Raw genomic sequence first — 7,444 nt, forward strand, 5'->3', positions numbered from 1 at the left:
CTCTTTATTACGCAGCTTTGCAGGAATTAAAGTGGCTGAAGTGTCAGAGTTTGTGTGAGAAGCTGCTTCATGGACAGCTGTACACACGTCTTTATTATTTCTTCATAAATCAAACACATAGGTTTGTCTGCAGATGATTTAAAGTGTGTCGTTGTGCAGTTAAAGCTGTTTGTGTGACGCCCTGACCTCCTGTGAATGAAACAGCCAATCAGATCCATCAGAGAGAGAGCAGGAAGTGTTGTGTGTTTGTGACAGAACAAGGAAACAGTGATGATGATGAACATAAAGATCCTCTGATGACGTGTTTGTGTTTCCTGTTACAGTAACGCTTGTTCATTGGTTGCCAGGAAGTCAGAGGTCAGCTGATGCTGCGAGCAGGAAGTGAACCAAGGGAAAGGTTCACTCTACTCAATCTCAAAGAAAATATGCTGGTATTTGTTGATGTTGATGGTACAATAAAAATATATAATATAATAAATAATAAAATATCATGTGATGATGAGATGTGTTGTTGGTGTTTGTATTTTCTGTAATGTCTTTTTTAATGTAAATGCTTTGTTCCAGACGGACAGGGAATCAGTTGCTGTACGATGACATCATCTTGATGTTGACGAGGAGGGCGAGAAAAACTAGTTTTGTCCTGCAGATGGCGATCTTGCACCGTGTTCAGAGAGCCGACACTGATGGTGCTGCTCTACTCAGCTTAGTTTAGCCTGGGTTGGACTCTATATGAGCAGCTTCCACTCTGGTTTCACTCTTAAACACACTTGTTTGATTTCACTTGTAAAAGTTGAAGAATAAATATTTTATTACAAAATTATTTGTTGATGCATTTTTTTAGGGTCAAATATCTTGTTTGATTTGAGGAATGAACTGTTAGGGTGGAAAAAGTGAATCAGGTTAAAATAGTGGTGCTTTATATCAGTGAAGATGTATAATGTAATTTAAAATGTTGATGATGGGTTGTAGTGGGCTTGTACTTACAAAACTGCCTCATTTTATTGGAACGATCCACAGTTGCATCCATTCACGGATGACATCTGACATCATTTGACATCTGGTCTGAACACGTTTGTACACAAGATGCCTCAGTTCTGGATGTTTCCACAGACTCCTCTGTGCACCTAAAGAAAAGGTCAAGGGTCAGCAGCACATGTAGTTGGGACAAGTCTTCAGTCGCACAAACTACACAATGATTTTCCTCCAATGACGACTTTTCACTTGCAGAAATGGTCCTGTGTGATTTCCAGGCTGTGATATAAAAACTAGTTCCTAATGGCAGCGACTCACTCAGTAAACATGTGTTTCCTTCACCAACCTCACACACAGATCCAATAAGATCAGGAAGTGGGCAGTATAGTACAATATGTGTTATTCTGTGCTGCACTGCCCAAACTAAAGATCTGCTGAAGTGTTGGAAATGATCCAGATGTTTATTTTGGACGATACAGCAGAAGATCAGACATGAAAGTGGAGATAACACAGAAGACCTGCAGCAAAGGTCAGAGGTCAGACTGGGCCCCTGGATTCAACAATGATCATCAAGCAGTGACTAAAGCAGAGCCCTGACCTTCTGACATTCATCACACAGTCAGAACAAATGTCTGCTGATGACTTCATCTCATGAAACGACTGATAGATGTCAGTTCATTGATCAGCTGAGCTGCTGATCTTCATCGTCACAGAAACATTCAGCTTGTTTCAATCAGTAAATAACTCCCACTACTCCCAGTTTGAACTGTTCCCACTCAAAATGCTGTGAGAACAATGATCATTGTAGAACTTCACAAACATCACGTGTTGTTTTCCACATGTAAGATCAGCAAACACACAGAAACTTCCTGTTGCCACACACGGCCTCTAAAATCTCTTCCACGCTTTCTGTCTGAAGTCCACTCTCTGTGTCGGATCCACAGGAAACAACAAGATCTTATTAACATGGTTTTCAATGTGTCTCCTTCCAAAAAGTCCAACCAATGAATAAATGTGTGTATTTGTGGAGGCCGAACAAAAGCATGACACATTTCTCTGTTTCTATAAACTGGAGTCAAACACAAACATGAAGAGTTTCACTGACAGACTCCAAAATGCCCCCACAGTGGATCAAAGGGAAATCCTACAGTGTGGCCAGAGACTCTTAATGGCTCCAACATCAACACATCCACAATGTTGGATCCAGTTCTGCCTCACAGAGTTACTAAGACACACCCTCTGCAGCATCACAACAGCTCCACCTGCTTCACCTGCCTCCTCAGCATCTGTACACCTGAAGAGAAAAGAAAGGCTCCAACAGCTCAAATCTACAAAGGATTCATGAAGTTTCATCCAACAATAACATGTTTGCCTTCCACAGTGTGCTGTTAGACACCACTGTACCTCTGCCATTTCAAAAAGAGCAGCTTGGGAACATTTTGGCTCCAAACACTTTGTGTTTAAGTTCTTTGTTTTCTTTGTGAAGCCGACAACATCTGGAGCTTTGTGACTCATAGAAACATCATTTTGTTCTTTAGATGACAGCAGATTGGGACTGAATAATCAATCACTATCAAACCAATAAAGACAAACATGCTGATTTTACAGGAACTTTGTTGGAGAAGCTGCAAAGACATGAAACTGGTGGAGATCCCAAACCAGTTGATAGTGCTGGTTATTCCAAATAAAGCTGTTTCCCTTTGAGATGAAATGACTTTGTGTCCTGATATATAATAAAGATGTTGTTGTTTTTGAGCCCCTGTATTAAAAGTAGTTTAAAGTCAGCTTGAGTTTGATGTCTTTATGTCAAAGCTGCTCATGATGTTGAGCTGCTGATGGAATAAAAACAATATAAAAGCATGTAGTCCAGACTTAAATGTAGCCTGTTGTTAGCTGAGGTCCACACACAGTGTTTGACAGTGTAAAGTGTGTGAAAGGGCTGCTGGTGGAGCTCACTAGGATGAGCAGGTGACCACGAGGTGGAGAGCAGCTGGCCTGGCTTTGACCCAGGCCACGCCCCCTTTCTCTCTGCTTTGCTGTCACTTATCTTCACTGCTCTGTCCAATAAAGCTGAAAAAGGCCCCGAATCAAAGAAATCTGCTGCAGCCTCTGAAACGTCTTCTGTTTCCTTCCCGACGGCTTTTTCACCGTCAGCCCATCAGACAGTCCAGCAGCATTTATGATGATGTCATGATGTTGAAGAGGCTGCTACGGTGGCCTCCCATGACCCCCAGCCTCATCACAGCTGAGATGCAGACATTTGAAACCATTCAGCAGACAACTGAATAACAGTCCAACACAACAGTCTGTGTGCAGACACACACTGACCTTTCATAGAGTCAAACACAGCTGGTTGAGTCATTTCTCTGTGAGTCTAAAGTGAATCTAGTATTTGAAAGTCCACTTCCTGTATTTGTTGTTGAAGACTTCTTCAGCTTCTTCTCAAGGACATCAGCTGCTTGTTTGGCAGCAGAGGCAGTTAAGAAGCTTCCTGAAAAACACTGAACAGTGAGTTCACTGTGGCATATGACAGATTCAGCTTTCTGTGTGCAAATGTGTCTGTGTCGACCTTTCAAATGCTGTTGAATCCAAAACATCAGCGGCTCCTCGGCTGCTCGCTTCATGCACTTCTGTCTGTGTGACAGTCCAATGACATCACAGCTGTTTCCAGCCCCAGTGTCTCAGGACTGGACACCTTTAAACATGTCGAGGATCAAACAGCGTCCAGCTAAACACACATGAAACTATCAGAGCTGACAATCATTCCAATAACATCTAATGGTTCATGTATGTAGACACAGGACTACAAGGAAATGGCTCTCAGCATCTGGCTGTGGGAACACATGAGTCCCTGTTTGTGTTCAGATTGTGTGCATGTTTTAGACGTGTGTCACATGTAGAAACACAACAATCCCACAATGACACACAGATGTGTTTGACACAGCTGTGCAGCTGTAAGTTGTTTCTAATGATTCATTGAAGCTCTTCTAACATTCTGGAGACGATCAGTACATGAATCTGTTCAACACGACAACAATTTGACTTCAGTGTGAACGTTTGCATTAAATAACCTTCTTCATCCAGCTGACAGCATCTTCATCCTATGATGTGAACAGTTCCTCCTGTTGATGACAAACCTCTGACAGGATCTGCTTGAGGAGCTTTTTCATGTGCAGCTCTCTGAGCTCAGGGCTGAGCTGCTGTTTCATCTTTAAGAGCTGCTGCCTCCTCGCCGGACTTGTTCTCCTCTTCTTCTCCTAATGACACCATTTCTGCTTCATATTAAATTCAATAAAGATGCTGACATGTATCTGTAGCAACAACATCATTGAATCTAGAACAACTGGAGCCAAACCAGTGGCTCTGCTGGGATCACTGGTGAGCCAACACTTCCTTGTTGATGCAGATTTCAGGGCTTCCTTTTGCTCCTCCGTTATAACTGTTCTCTCTTCTCAACACATGATGACACAAAGGAATCAGCAGTGACAAAGATGATGCTGAAGAGAAGCACACACTTCACACATATAACAGAGCAGTGCAGTTACACACACCTCTGCTCGACATCAGGCCTCAAACAAAGACACAAAACACTAACTTGACTCTAAACAGAAGAAACGAGCAGCTGTTTCTGTTCTGTGCTTATTTATATTTGACACACATGCTTCTCTTTGTGCAAACACACATCGCACTATAAGGGTAACCTCGCACACAATGATTGGACAGCACAGTGATGATGCTGGGAGATCCTATACGCAGCAACACAGAAACACTGAGAACTTTAAACAATGATGGAAAGTGTTATAAATGACTTGTTGGCCTCTGATCTGTCACAAACAGCTGAAACGTGTCTCTCATGAGTCACATGAAGGTTTTTGACAGAAAGGACAAAAAGTAGCTGCAGTCAGTTTGTGTCATTTTTATATTTATTCATCTGGGAGAAAAATCTGAGGGACATTAAAATGTGTTTTCAACAGAGACAAGAAGATGAATATAACAGAACAGGTAAATGAACATGTTTCAAGTAAACAGCTGGACTGATCAGGTCCAAACACAGAGTGATAAACTTGTCAAACAGCTGTCATATCTTTATATAGAAGCTCTTTATAAATGCTGCTCACTGCAGTCTGTTTACTAATAATGTCAAAGTGTTAGAAACACAGAAACATCAGAATGGTCTTTGTTCACAGAAACCTGTCTGGGATCCTTTGTTGTTCTTTTGATGCAGAGTTACATTATAAATATAAAGAGTTATTTCAGAGTCTCATCAGTTTTCCTGCATGTCTTTATTTAACACATCAGCAGGGCTGAAGCTCTCATGTTAAACACACACTGATCTATGGACACGTTCATGTGTTTCTAACAGAACCAGGCTGTTATCAGCCTGCACTAACATTATGTCACACACACTGAATGTAACAGTGACAGTTTACATCATCACACAATCAGCTGTGATTGTTTCACTGTCATCAAACGAGTCAACAGGAAGTAGAATCAATAGAAACCAATCATTTACTGACAGCATGTCTGATGGAAATAAGTGCAGATTATGTATGAAGTCTAACTGCACACAGTAACTGTGTTACAATAAGGACTTAACAGCGCCCTCTGCTGGAGTGTTTCAGTACTGCGTTAACTAGAATACACCACCTCCTCCTCACACCACCTGCTACAGCTCTACTCTTCTATGACTACAGTCATCCACAGCACTGATGTGAGGTCACATGGTTCATATGTAAGGAGCACAGCTGACCTCAGGTCAGTTTAATGACTGTGAGCAGCAGCTGTGTTATTGTCACTGTGACAGGGAGACACTCTCAGACACAGCGCTCATGTCAGCTTGTTCTCATGCAGGAGGATCAGGAGCTCCATGTTTGTCTTTCTGTTTGAATCATGATGTGTTTGTGCCATCAGAGTCTGTCATGAGTACTCAGGGTTTCACAGCAGCTCTTCTGGATGCTGACGAGGACTCCAACCTCATGTTTCACCTCTCTGAGCTTCTGATGTCTGTGAACACTCGTGTTTCTTCTCTGGGCTCATCTGGACAAAAACACCTTTCTGTGTTTGGCTGCAGCCTCATTCTGACTGACAGGAAGTGTGTTATCCATGAGCTGCACTTCTGTGAGGAAGTTTCCTGCTGTGTTTCCTGTCTGTGGACAAACACGAGTGTTCCAGCTGAGGACTTGGTTCCTTCCACCTGTCCATACAGGACATCACGCTGTCTGCAGCTCTGTAAATGCAGCTGCAGGTCCTTCCACGTGCTGCTCTGTATTTGTGCAGTTTGTAGTGTGTCCTGGGAAACGTAGCACACATGGTGTTCTTCTGCTGTTTCCTCCTTTCACTGAGTGTGAAACACTGACGCTGTGCTGTTGTTCACAGAGGGGAGCTGATTCTAGCTGCAGCTGGACTCTGTCATCTAACTGAATGTGTTGGTGCTGATCACGGGGCTCTGAGGGGGGAGCAGCAGGAGGACTCTGGATGCTGACGTCAGTGTATCTGTGGAAGCTCCCACAGCGTGTCTGTCATTCAATATTGTGCTGTATATTGTATCTATGCAAAGATGAACAGACTGTGTGTTCACTGGTGCTGCAGCTCTGATGTCATCATCACTCCCTCCTCCACCCTCAGCAGTCCCAGCATGCTGCTGTGGTGCACCCCACCCTCACTCTACACCTGAGCCACAGACCACACCCTCCACCTCAATATACACCACAGTTTTCTCTGCTGTGGAAATGAGATCAGGAGGAAATCATCATTATTATTATTTAATAAACGCTCACATTAATGTGGGCTTATTTGTTTCATATTAGAAACATTAGTTGAGTGTTTTTAGTATAAAATGGTCAAAGTCCCTCTTTTTGCTCCTCCCCTCACCTGTGGATGGGCGGTGCTGTTACCGTGGTGACAGCTTGGATGTGTTTCAGTCCTGCCTGGTTATCACTGCAGGAATCTTTCACATTTATTACAGGTAATAACTCTGATTTTTCTGTGTATTATGAACCAAATGTATCCTGATACACACAGAGATGGATGAGCAGAGGTTTTTTTTGCAGTTTATGTAGTTACTATGGACTTAATGCATACATATTATTAAAATTAGGGCTATAACAGTTGTATTGATGTATAGCAACTTGAAATGCTCCCACAAATGGCTCCACAGCATGTAAAAATATAACAAAAGCTCTGGCGGACTTGGTTCTGTGGTCAGTCTTAAAGGGTGAAGTTAAACTCTGTAATCTTCACTGTGTCACAGAGTTCAGTGAGTCCCGTTATTCACAGTATCAATCAGATCATCAGAGAACAGCTGATCAGCAATCAGTGGTGCCAACAGCGCCTCCTGTGGTGAGAGGATGCAATAATGCAATGTAGCATTTTTCCACTCAACACTTGCAGTCATGGAAACTGTCTGTTGGATCAGCACAGGGACACTGAGGCACCAGGAGACCAGAAATTAAACCCAGGATAAAGAGTTTGA

The sequence above is a fragment of the Mchenga conophoros genome, linkage group LG4, assembly GCF_057382185.1.
Source record: "Mchenga conophoros isolate Kocher_MC1m ecotype Shallow Benthic linkage group LG4, M_conophoros_male_GT1.1, whole genome shotgun sequence".
Lineage (NCBI taxonomy): Eukaryota > Metazoa > Chordata > Actinopteri > Cichliformes > Cichlidae > Mchenga > Mchenga conophoros.